Source organism: Malaclemys terrapin, chromosome 6, assembly GCF_027887155.1.
Source record: "Malaclemys terrapin pileata isolate rMalTer1 chromosome 6, rMalTer1.hap1, whole genome shotgun sequence".
NCBI lineage: Eukaryota > Metazoa > Chordata > Testudines > Emydidae > Malaclemys > Malaclemys terrapin.
The window spans coordinates 39752964-39766047 of record NC_071510.1 but is presented as its reverse complement, the minus strand read 5'-3'; the positions used below and the strand labels follow the sequence as shown (position 1 = coordinate 39766047).

Sequence of the window (13084 nt, the reverse complement as noted above, 5' to 3'; positions counted from 1 at the left end):
AGAATACTTTTCCAGTTAGTAAAGCTAATCCCTTGTTCTTTCCATTATACCTCCAACATTTTTATCCTAAAAAAAAGCAACTCCGAGAGGGGAGGATATAGTACTTTTAATCAGGAAACGCTGAATGTCGCTGTATCTCAAACTATGTTACAGAAGGGATTTTTTCTGCAGAGCAAATAAGGAATGTAATAATTGTTTTAGATGCCTATGTCCTTTGCCATTTTTGCCTGTAGCTGAAGAATATTTAGTAACATCTGAGTCTGTCTTCTTTATTTGAAATGAGTGTTGCTTACTCATAGGACCAGATACTTAACTATGAGAAAGAAGCAGTTGGAGTAGCTTGTGACCATACTGCCTTGATCCTGACTGTACACCAGGCCTGTCCTTCAGCTTGCATTCTAACTTGTGCCAGCTGCAAATGTCTCCACCCTGGCTGGATCACAGACCCTTAGAAGTGGTGCTCCTGGTCATATGCCTATCTTGGCGGCTAGAAGGGATGGGACCAAATCTCCATAGCACTCCTTTACCACCAGAATTTCCCTTTGTAGGTGAAAAAAAAATGTGATGGCCAAATATATCCAGCGTAGGGCCATTTTGTGCCAGTGGAATGGCATAAAATAACCACAATACAGACTAAGATGAGCCAATAGTAAACCAGGAGGCTGAAGGCTAAATCTTCTGGACTGAGATGGAGTTTAGACTTCAAAATTTTTTTACACTTTGCTTAGGACTTTGGTTTTTGAAGATTGCTTCTTGGGAACTGTTTGTAATGAAACTTGTTATCCAGAGCATTCTTTAAGTAAAAAGACACTTTCCAATTAAAACTCCATGAATGAAGTCCAAATCCCAATGGACTTCAAATGAGGCTAGGATTTCATAGAATATCATGGTTGGAAGGGACCGCAGGAGGTTATCTAGTCCAACCCCCTGCTCAAAGCAGGAGCAATTCCCAACTAATCCCCAGATAGCCTCCTCAAGGATTGAACTCACACTCCTGGGTTTAGCAGGCCAATGCTCAAACCACTGAGCTATCCCATCCCCACTCCACAGGCAGCCATGTTTTGGGGAATGACTCAGGGCAACAATTTCCTACCTAAACAAGGACAAATGAATACATTTTAATATTACTGTAGACTATACAAACAGAGAGGAGTTCTACAGTTTTGTTTACTTTTCACCATTTATGCTGTTTACTACTTGTATTTCAGTCATTAGGTGGGGCAGTGAAAATAGACTAGTCAGTTTCTAGTCAACTTCGCTTTCTGGTTCTGTTTTAGCTCAATCCTGCCAAAGGCACTAGAGCTGTCAAAGCTACTAGAAGTGCAGGATGCATGCAAACAGCATGGCATTAGCTGTTCTCACAGACTCTAGGAATAGTTCACTTTCCTGATCTTATTAATATTTTGTATACAGATGTTTAAAGTTGTAGTTAAGTGCTTTTTTGGCTATTGGGCATGTAATTCAATTGCAACAGAATCTGTTTGATTCTAGACAAATATACCCATCTAGAGCCTTAAATTTTTTTGAAGATTTTGATTTTTAAAACCAAACATAGCAGCGAAGGGTCTTTATATAGAAAAAACATTGTTGCAATGTCAATTTCATTTCTATGTTGCTATTTTAATGTTATAAGAAACTTGACTAAAATATTACACATTTTCACACTTCATATTCTCCACATGTGAATGTATTCAGCTGCAATTATAGTGTGGTTATACATTTATATAGCTAGTTAAGAAAAAAAATATTGCTTCCACCTGCCCATTATCTTTAGTAGCCTCTTACTGAACCCCTGGATGTTGAATTTTGTCTTGTTTGTGTGAGACTGATCCAATAATTGCTATCTAATAATGCACCTGAGACTGCGTGCTACCTTAAAACTTGTCTTCAGTATTCAGTTTCTTTGTGTATCTTGTGGTGCTATAACTAAGGCTACCTGATAAAGTCAACATAGCATGACTAGTCTACATGGAGGTGTGATTTCTAAGCACACTAATGGGTCCATGTAGTTGCTGCTAGTGTGCACTAGAACAGTGCTTCTCAAAGTCGGGCCGCCACTTGTTCAGGGAAAGCCCCTGGCAGTCCAGCCTGGTTTGTTTACCTGCTGCATCCACAGGTTTGGTCGATCGCGGCTCCCACTTGCCGCGGTTCGCCGCTCCAGGCCAAGGGGGCTGCGGAAAGGGCGGCCAGCACATCCCTCAGCCCATGCCACTTCCTGCAGCCCCCATTGGAATGGGATGGCGAACCGCAGCCAGTGCGAGCCACAATCGGCCGAACCTGCGGATGCGGCAGGTAAACAAACTGGCCCGGACCGCCAGGGGCTTTCCCTAAACAAGCGGCAGACCGGCTTTGAGAAGCACTGCACTAGAAGATCCCTAGTGTGTGTTAACACAGTGCACTACATAATGCACGCTAAGGAACTTCTAATACACACCCGCAGGGTCTTCATGGACCAGTTGGTGTGATTTCTAAAGCACACTCTTGTAGTGCACATAACCCTGCTCTGTAGTCATGCCAATAATGCTGGAAATTACTATAATAAGTAGTAAAGACCTTGCAGTGACTATTCAAGGATTTATTATTTAAGATTGAAGGTAGGAGTAGCCGTACAATAAATAATATGAGGTATAAATGTAAGACAATGCTCTCTGTCCTGAAATATCCCAAAGTGCCTTGCAGACCATATAAATCCAATACCATTGAAATGGAAGCATCTTAAGGACAGAGGGTACTATTAGGCACGGCACACTGCATAACAGTGAGAGGAAGGAAGATTTTGGCCCAGGACTTCAGGGCAAACACTTCCCCTCCTCCTATCCCCTTTTTAAAATAAAGATCTAATCACTCTCATGCATACACTCACACTCAAACGCTGTGTGTGTGTGTGTCTACACACAGATTAGACTGAATGTTAGAGCCTTAAGTATTTTTGGAATCAAACATGATTCTTTGATTTCCCCTGGATAATTTTACTTGTAGGCTTTGGCACTACCCCTGATCTAACATGAAACAGTGCCATCATGCCCACTCCACTCTCTCCACCCTTATAACATACCTGAAGGTATTGGTATCTGCAGTAATTTGCCTCTGTTGGAATAATTTCAACAGATGGAAAATGGTTTCCATAATTGTGTGAGGTGGCACTTGTACTGTGTAGGGTATAAAAGGTGGCATTATAATGGAGTCTCTAGCTTGCTTAATTCTGTACAAGTAACCACCACTTAAGTGAACATTTCTCCCTTGCCTACCAACTTTGTGCTGAATAGACCATACATAAGCTGAATAGAGCCCTCATATTGTGGGGTTGTGTGTGTGAGAGAGAGAGACAGGGTAGGTGCTTCTATTCTGAAGTATCTGAAACAATATCAACTTTTGTGAATACATCTTTACTAGCCCTTGAGTTGATCTGAGAGAGAAATCACCAATACTCTATTAGTACTTGGAAGATTATAAATCTCAGAGATTTAGCTCAGGATTAGTAAATTGGAAAGTGTACGTTATCAGGCGAGGCTTAGAACCATGATTGTCTCTGAATCGTTTTCATTAGTGCTTTATTCAAAGATCGTTTGAATTATGTAACAATGACGTTTCAGGGGAATCTGGCAGGAGTTTATTTTAGTCTCTTCCCCCCCACCCCCTCCCGCACAAAAAAGTTATTTTTATTACTATAGCTTATAATGTGCAGCACGTTTAGAAAGGCAGAAGCTTGGATCTCTGAGAAGAGATGACTTCAGATGTTGCATCCGAACACTGATTGTAACTTAGCTTGGTGGCAGAATGAGGTACAAGAAATATATAACAATTCTAGAAGCTGCAATTGGCATTACCCCCCTTAATAAGAGAGAACTGCTTCCTGAGGGCAGACATGCAAACCTTTGGCAACATCCAGGGTAAGTGTTGAATAGTTGGTCAATGAGGAATTGCGAAAGACTAACATTTACCTTAAAGCTGCACACTGACCTAGAAAGTTGTGTTCTCTGCAGTGACGAGGAATCATTCATACAAAAATAATTTTCTTTTAAAAATACATAGTGTTATGAAGTAAAAGATGCAGAATGTTGTTTCCCTAGGCAAATGTGTATGCTGTCCTTGACTGGCATGGCCATTTTCAGGTAATTTGGAAGTATCCTCAGTAGTAACACTTAATACTCTGTGCAGACTTCTGATTTAAGAACTGAATAGATAAACTGGAGCATACTCTCTACAATAACAAATTAAATGGATATTTTGCAGCCTGATTATTCCTTGATTACTTTTCTCCTTAAATATTTAAAACACATTTCTTAAGATCTGTGTTGGAAATCTCACAGCTCCTGAAGATGGAAAAGAAAAGCATTAATTTCTTTAGGGAACTTCATTCAGTATTGCTTTGTCTACTGAATATCAAAGGTCTCTTATGTTTAAGGTAAATCAATTTCCAGGATTGAATTTATTTTTGTTAAATGAACAGTAAAGTAAAATCCTTTAAGTTGCAATGAAAAAATATGATTAAAAATGGTTGCCTATGTAAAGTCTTGAGATCTTTGGACATCAAGGTAGTGAAAACCCTGGATACGTCGATTTGGCACTGGTCGATTAAATACTAAATTTTAAAAAAGATGTGTATTACAAATAACACTTGTTAGAGGGCTAAAGCTGAAAGCTTTAAAAAATCTAAGGTCTCCCTGTTCTTGGTATTTGTTTGCTTTTTGCATTTTACTCCATTTCAAGGATGTAAATAGACCAGATAGTTTCAGTTTAGTTTTGTAGTATGTTTCTAGTCAATTATTTTCATGTTCTCCTACACCAGGATGCTGCAATGTTTTTGTTGGAAACACTGTAGGGGAATGTTAACTTGCTTTATATATTAAAAAAAAAAATAAAGAAAGAAAAAAGAAAAAGCTTCTGTTAAAGACCAACTTATGGAAACATTCCTGTGGGTCTTAGATATTTTTAAAGTTTGCTGATACAAAACCTAAACCTGAAACCAGAATTGACAAGACAGTCTCTTTTGGCTGTGTCTACACTGAGCCTTTTTTTTTTTTTTTTAATTTCCTACAATTGTCACTCTACTTATAGTACCAGTGGTGGGAGCAGGGCCGGCTCTAGGCACCAGCAAAACAAGCTGGTGCTTGGGGCGGCACATTTTTAGGGGCGGCATGGCCGGCGCCAGAATGCTGCCCCTAAAAATGTGCCCCAGCCGCCCTAGCTCACCTCCGCTGCTGCTGCCACGGCGCGCGAAACAGCTGACTCGCGCGCCGCGGCGGCTCGGGGTCTCCCTCCCCCCCCCCCCCCCAGGCTCTCAAACCTGGGAGGGAGGGGGAGATCCCGAGCGGCCGTTTCACGTGCCGCTGCTCCCCCTCCCTCCCAGGCTTGAGAGCCTGAGAGGGAGGGGGAGAAGCGGCGCCCGCGCCGCAGCCACTCGGAGTCTCCCCCTCCCTCCCAGGTTCTCAAACCTGGGAGGGGGGGGGAGACTCCGAGTGGCCGCATCGCGGGCGCCGCTTCTCCCCCTCCCTCCCTCCTAGGCTTGAGAGCCTGGGGGGAGGAGGCAGGGCTGGGGATTTGGGGAAGGGGCGGAGTTGAGGCGGGGCCGGGGGTGGGGTAATTAAAGAACGGGGGAGGGGGGGGCGGCCAAAATTGTTTTTGCTTTGGGCGGCAAAAATCCTAGAGCCGGCCCTGGGTGGGAGGATTAGAGTAGACAAGGCATCCTGTGCACTTTCCATCCTGTCATCTAATATCTAATAACAGAGTCTAGGAACACCATCCCTGCCCATCCTGGCTAATAGCCATTGATGAACCTATCCTCCACGAATTTATCTAGTTCTTTTTTTGATCCCTGTTATAGTCTTGGCCTTCACAACATCCTCTGGCAAGGAGTTCCACAGGTTGACTGTGCGTTGTGTGAAAAAATATTTCCTTTTGTTTGTTTTAAACCTGCTGCCTATTAATTTGGTGACCCCTAGTTCTTGTGTTATGAGAAGGAGTAAATAACACTTGATTATTTACTTTCTCCACACCAGTCATGATTTATCCCCCCTTAGTCGTCGCTTTTCCAAGCTGAAAAGTGCCAGTCTTACTAATCTCTCCTCATACGGAAGCCATTCCATACGCCTAATCATTTCTGTTGCCCTTTTCTGAACCTTTCCCAATTCCAATATATCTTTTTTGAGATGGGGCAACCACATCTGCACGCAGTATTCAAGATGTGGGCATACCATGGATTTATATAGAGCCAGTATGATATTTTCTGTCGTCTTATCTATCCCTTTCTTAATGATTCCCAACGTTCTGTTCACTTTTTTGACTGCCACTGCACATTGATTAGATGTTTTAGGAGAACTATCCACAATGATTCCAAGATCTCTTTCTTGAGTGGTAACAGCTAATTTAGACCCCATCATTTTATATGTATAGTTGGGATTATGTTTTCCATTGTGCATTACTTTGTATTTATCAACATTGATAAAGGTTTGCTCCAGTTACTGGTTAATATCTGGGTATAAACTCTTGAAATATTAACTTGTTGATCAGTAAACTTCTAATGATATGATCGAGGTACATAGGTAACTAAATCAAACCACAATTTAAAATCAAACAAATTGTTTTCAATTCCCCTCCTGTACATCATTTTCCAGGGGCTAAGGTTCAGTGGAAGGTTATCTCTCCATGCACCAGCTCTAATGAACATTTATCTATTCGGGTTTTCTAATTTTTCCCAACTCTTAATAACTTCTATAGTAAAAATCAACATTGGGATGTATTCTCAGTTGCAGCACTACCACATGGTAGATGGAGAGTTACTGAGAATAAACAAAATGGAAGAATAAAGCTTAATTTGAAAGGAGAATAACCCATGCTATTTTGATCATGCAATTATTTTTATTTAAAGATCAAAGGCACCATCGGATTTATTTTCTTTACCATTTATGTTTGTCATTGTAGAACAATGATGAGATTTAGGTGGCAGTTGAGTATTTATAACTGTTGACCTCTCTATAAGGAGCCCAAATTATGGCCATGATGGTGTTTTAATTTTTAGCCCAATGTATAACTTTCCTGCGGCTTCCTGGAAAATCAATATTGTGTGTGCAGCCTGTAACAATAAAATTGACACTAATGTTCATAATGTATCTTTCACTGCTCAAAAGACATGCCGCAGTGTCCTTTTGTCCTGCAGCTGCAAAATCGTGCCATGACTAAAACAATCCTATCCCACGCCCTGGGAATGTTCTTGAGCTGAAAGAGACAGCAGGGGAAAAACCACATACCATCAATCAGTTTTCACATCTTGAATTTGGGTTTGGAAAGTGCTTGTTTTAAGAAGTAAAAACAAGTCTAAATAGATTGTTGTCATAGACATAGCTATGCTCAAACGGAGTGGGGTGAAAAACTAAAATGATAAATAAAATATGGTTTAGAAATTCTTTAGGTAATAAATAATCGAAGAATTTATTCTGTTGATTATTTCACAATCCGTTTCTTGCTGCTATCTTGTTAACCAGAGGTGGCTGTGGATTATTAAGCAGAAGGATGTATAAATGATGAGTCCATGTCCAGGTGGGTCCACCTCCGCCAAATGACTGTAGGACCATATCTTTCGGCTGAGATTGAGCATATCACTTGCATAAGACGTTTTGGAAAGGAAGGCTGGCCTTATTGTCAAGGCATAGGACAGGACTTAGAGAACCTGGGTTGCGTTTTCAGTTCCGCTACAGGCTTCCTATGTGACCGTGGTAAGTCACATCATCAGTACATACTGCTTCAGGATGGGGATGATAATGCTTCCTTTTTACCAATCTGTCTATCTTGCTTGCTTAGATTGTAAACTGTTTAGGCCAGAGACGGTCTCTTGTGTTCGTACAGCACTTAGCATAATGGGGCTGCGAACTTGGTTAGACACTACCATAGCAAATAATAGTAATGCTGAAGATCCCCTTTGGCAGGCAACATTTCCGCTTTACTGCCAGGGACAGTTCAAGCAGCCAAGCTAACTTAGAAGAAATTGCTTTAATTCCCTTTTCTTATGGACGTCACTATTCCAGGCTTCATAATCACACTTCTGTAATGCTCACAGGCTAGGTGCCAGCTCATTCCAAGGTCCCTTTGTCTCCACTGAACACTGACAAATACATAGCTGGAATCAGTCTGGCTCACCTGTGTGTTAATATTGTTAAAATAGGCATTAGAATTATAAGGGTGTGCTTAGCGTTTAGACGTTATGGAATGCTTGTGAGTTGCTGCCTGCATTAATCTCACTTATAATATCGGTATCCATATTGTAAGGTAACATTTGAGCATTTCTATTGTAAGCCTCTGTAATTGTGTAAATCACCAGACCAGTGTGAAACGCTGGTCTCCAACAGAAGGTTTTATGTCCTGCCCATCAAGGAAGGCTCCCCGATACTAGATGGACTAGTGTGGAACGTTCGAGGACTAAAGACTTTATTGTTTACTCTTTTCCCCCCCCCAATACCTACATTAAGATGAGTGATGTAAGAGATTTCCTCCCGTCAGCTGAGTCTGCAGCTCAAAGCAGAAGGGGGAAAGGGAATAAAACCTCCTAATAAGGAACCATATCTTTATGTGGCTTGGACCCTGGAGGGCGTAAGCAAAAGATCTCCAGTGCTTAGACAAGGTTAGCCCTAAAGGACCTATAGAGCTCGCTTATTATTGAAGTTTCTATTACTTTTTGAATTTTAAGATTGGAGCTAACTTGTAGTTATCTATGTTTACCTGCTTTAACCTTGTAAATAACTGTCATTTCCTTTTCGTATATAATAAATCTTTAGATAGTTTATTATAGGATTGGCTACAAGTGTTATCTTTTGGTGTGAGATCTAAAGTGCAGTTGGCATGGGGTAAATTACTGGTTCTTTGGGACTGAAGTAACCAGAATATTGCTGTGATACTTGGTGTAAGGGACCATCTATCACAAAGGTAGGCTCACCTGGGTGGCAAGATGGGTTGGTGTATCCAAGGGGACTGTCTATGACTCCATGTTAAGTCTGTTATAGTGCCTGAGGAGTTTACACTTGATAATTGGTTGGTGAAATCTAAGTATAGAGCTCATAACCATTTGGGATTCTTAACAGTCTGCCCTGCTTTTGGTGCTCATGCCTTGAGCCAGTGCAGGACAGCTTGACACGTTCATTGTGATTATGCTTGACTTAAATGCAATTTTCTTTTTCAGGAAACAGTATACTACCCTGCCATCCCCTTGCGAGTGGGACTGGGTGCACAGCTATACCTCAAGCCCAAAACACTTGACCGGAAATAGACAGAGTGTGTCGAAAAGCAGCATTCCTCACCAGGTACTAGTTAACAGATCCATAGGGTCGGTTAGGAAAAAGTCATCAGCCTGAAATCTGTAAAATGTTATAGCTAATGCTTTATGATACGTGACAAATTATCATTATTTCCTTCAGCTGTGGTTTTAAATGGATTTATTAGCCTGTACTCTTCAGGTGGTCATGCAGTGATATAAGGTAATTCCAATAGAATTACATTGGAACTTAGGAGCAATATATACATGCATACTCTAAAGTTTGGTAGTGCATAACATAGGCTCTTTGAAGTAGAGACCTTGTCTGCAAAACATCAAATATGTTGGTGACAAGTAAATAATGATACACTGGGTTGGATTAGTTCATCTGTTAGATGATATTTTAGGAGCAAAACGTTAGCTAAGTACTTGTTTAGTTTGATTTGCGTTAATGTCTTCAACCAACATAAATATTTGGTGTGTGTGGAGAAAATCAATTACTTTAAAGCAAACAGGGCAAAATGATTGTGAATACTCAGTTACTGAGTCATGGATAGCATAGAATACCCAGAGAGAGTAGTGTTGCGCCACATATATTTTCTCAAAGTACATCATTAAGGTAAATGTATCTTTTAGGCATCTTAGAATGCCTAAATGCTGTGCAGCAGCGCCCCACCCCAGCTCACCTCTGCTCCGCCTCCTCCCCGAGCACACTGCCTCCACTCTAATTCTCCTCCCCTCCCAGGCTTGTGGTGCCAATCAGCTGTTTGGCACCGCAAGCCTGGGAGGGGAGGAGAATTAGAGCGGCCGGCGTGCTTGGGGAGGAGGAGGAGCAGAGGAGAGCTGGGGTGGGGAGCTGCCGGATGGCTCCCCGGGACGGGGGGGTGGGGAACTACTGCAGGGGTGTCTCAGAGCGGGGGGGGGAGCTGCCGCAGGGCTCCCCACCCCAGCTCACCTCTGCTACGCCCCCCTCCCCGAGCACGCCATCGCTGCTCCACTTCTTCCACCTCCCAGGCTTGTGGCGCCAATCAGCTGTTTGGCGCCGCAAGCCTGGGAGGGGAGGAGAATTAGAGCGGGGGCAGCGTGCTCGGGGAGGAGGCGGAGCGGAGGTGAGCTAGGGTGGGGAGCTGCTGCACGGCTCCCCGGGGGGGGGGAGCTGCCGCGGGGGGGCGCCTCAGGGCAGGGGGGGAGCTGCCGCTGGGATGGGGGGTGGGGGCGCGGGCGCAAGGTGGAAGTTTCGCCTAGGGCGTGAAACTTCCTTGCACCAGTCCTGCTGACAGTGGAGAGGTGATGAGCAGGAATGCCCTCCTTGCACTATGTGTTAAGAACATAATCCTGAAAACACCCGTGGGAAGGAAAGGCATTGTGCACTGCATATCAGGAACAAGACCCTGTTCTGTTTTAACCTGCACCCACCTGGGCAGGCAAAAAAGCAGATTCTGCTTTCCACTGTAAAGTTCTGTCTACATTGTGGAGTTTAGCCTATTGAAAATCCCCTACTGCTGCCATCAGTTCAGCTGAACTGATGGGAGTCCATTGTAGAAAAGGCTCCAATGACCAGACCCATTTTTTCTGCTGGCACACTCGTGAAAATGCATCCAGTTACCGAAGCCTGATGTACGTTTGGGCTCCCAGCAGTTCAGATGAACTGGTGTTCGTAAGTGAAGGGTGGTTTGTTTAATTCCCTAGTGAGGATGTAGACGAAGTCAGCGGTCTGGGGATAAAAAGGCTGAAACAACACCCCTGCTGCTGCAGAGAAGACAGTTTTATGCTGGTGGGGGGGTGGGTATTAACTCCAAGAAGAGGGCAGGTAATATTTCCTTACCCCTGTTTTGGGGGTTATGCAGGGTTAGGTGCAACTATAATTTTTACACTGTGCTTTGGAGAGGATAACAACAGGGATGTGCTGAATCAGCAGGGGTGATGTGATGAGATACAGCAGATAAGGGGGGAGAGAGAGTTGTGAAGGTGGATTTATGTGTCAAGGAAGAACTTGGTTAAAGAGCTGCTAAAGCCTGTTGGAACTTTTTTTCCCCCTTAACTGATGTTTTTTTACAAGCAAAGCTTTTTTTTTTTTTATTGTATGTCATATACTTTCTGTATTTCTCTCCACTTGCCCTTGATAAATATGGTAGTCTCCATGAAAGCAGGATCTTTCTTTCCACCTGGTGTTTGCTTGTTCTGTTTGTGACTTAAACATTGATTATGGTGGAAAAGATTTTTAATGTTAGTGGAACTTGAGTTCATCAACTCCCATTGCCATTTCTCTCGAACTATTAAGAGACAAAGATCTTAATGTCAAACAGATGTGATTAATAATCAAGAACTGTGGAAGAGAAATGAAGAATACAGGAGATGCACAATGGAAACAAAATCATTTTTAAACACAATGTTTTCATGTCATCTATTCTAAAATAGTCCAGGGGAGTTTTGCCTGTGAAATGAGTGCTGAATAGGTCCTCTTTTTAATGAGGTTCTGCAGAGAGAAGAGCATATATTAATTGTGGCTTTAAAATTGCTCCTCTTTTTGTTCAGAATTTTTAGTAGTACAGTGCATTTAATATTGATTAATAATAATAATACTGGTCTCTTAGCTTAATCACTAGATATCAAAGCATTCTACAAAAGAGGTCAGTATCATTAACCCCATTTTAAGATGGAGAAACTGAGGCACAGAATGGTCATCTAAAAGGCCAGTGGCAGAGTCAGGAATAGATCCCAAGTCTCAGTACCAGTTCAGTGCTCTATCCAGTAGACCAGGGGTAGTCAATTATTTTTTGTCAAGGTCCAGACTCCAGAGAAGATAATTAAAAAAATAATGATGATGATGATGATAATGATAATAATAAGTAAATAAAAAGATTTGGGGGTCTGTTCAAAAGCATCTGGCAGTCAGGGTTTGGCCCGCGGTCTGCCCATTGTACAGTAGACTGTACTGCCTCTCCCATTTGCTACGGTTCAGAATGCTATTGCATGTATTTCAACATTATACAATAGGTGAAAATCTATTCAGAGTAAACAGTTGCTTGGCACTGTACTTCTCTGTGCATTTCATCTCTATTTTTGCAGAGATACAGTTCTTCTTGCTTTGTGTGCTTGTGATGTTTTGCATTGTATTTTAGCATAAGAAAATTCTGGGCCCACTGCTAAAAATCTTATGCAAACAAAGTAGCCAAAGACTTCTAAACTAGCACTATAAATGAATTGATAGGTTTGGTATCTTGCTCTTTAAAGTATAATGTTGTTCTTAATGTAGTGATCTCTCTGCAGTGGGTTTTTAATTTAGTCTGTCACAGTGGCTGAAATAATTTTTCACTTTGTGAACTGTAATCAAGTGCCAGTCACAATTCATCGTAAAGTTTAGCACACTTTCTAACTCTAAGCTTACATTAATCTAAACTCCTTTAAAATTTTCAGTTCCGTTTGTGTTGCATCTCTACACTGAAAGAGAATAACCTGCTTTTCCCAGCAGAGTTGAAAATGTGTAGATATTTGGTGGTGGTTTTTTTGTAGTCATAGAAGCCAGACTAGGGGTAGCCACAAGTGCCCTATGTAGTTCTATAGTGACTGTTATCCCATTGAGACAACCGATTATGATGTGTGATGAACAATATCAAACATTGTACGCTGGGACCTGTAATCTCTGCATTAAAGCTGAGTACAGCTTCAGTATGCTATGTCTTGTAGCTTGTATGTTGCACCTGTTTGGGCAATCCTGCACTAGCTAATCCTCTAAGCAGTGCTGAAGGCTCATTCTACTGTATTTCCTCCACACCTCAAATCGCTATAAAAGATATTAATAAATCCATCGCTTTCAATCATTAAGGCTAGACAAACTGTTTT

At 41.9% G+C, this 13084-nt stretch overlaps 1 protein-coding gene across 2 annotated transcripts in view; it reads left to right on the top strand.

Moving 5' to 3' along the window:
• Positions 1-13084, top strand: part of TJP2 (tight junction protein 2) — an 87946-nt gene that overhangs the window by 10474 nt on the left and 64388 nt on the right. For both annotated transcript variants that reach the window (XM_054032629.1, XM_054032628.1), the window contains exon 2: positions 9170-9290. The gene's annotated coding sequence lies outside the window, so the exon portion shown is untranslated. The remainder of the gene's footprint in view (positions 1-9169; positions 9291-13084) is intronic.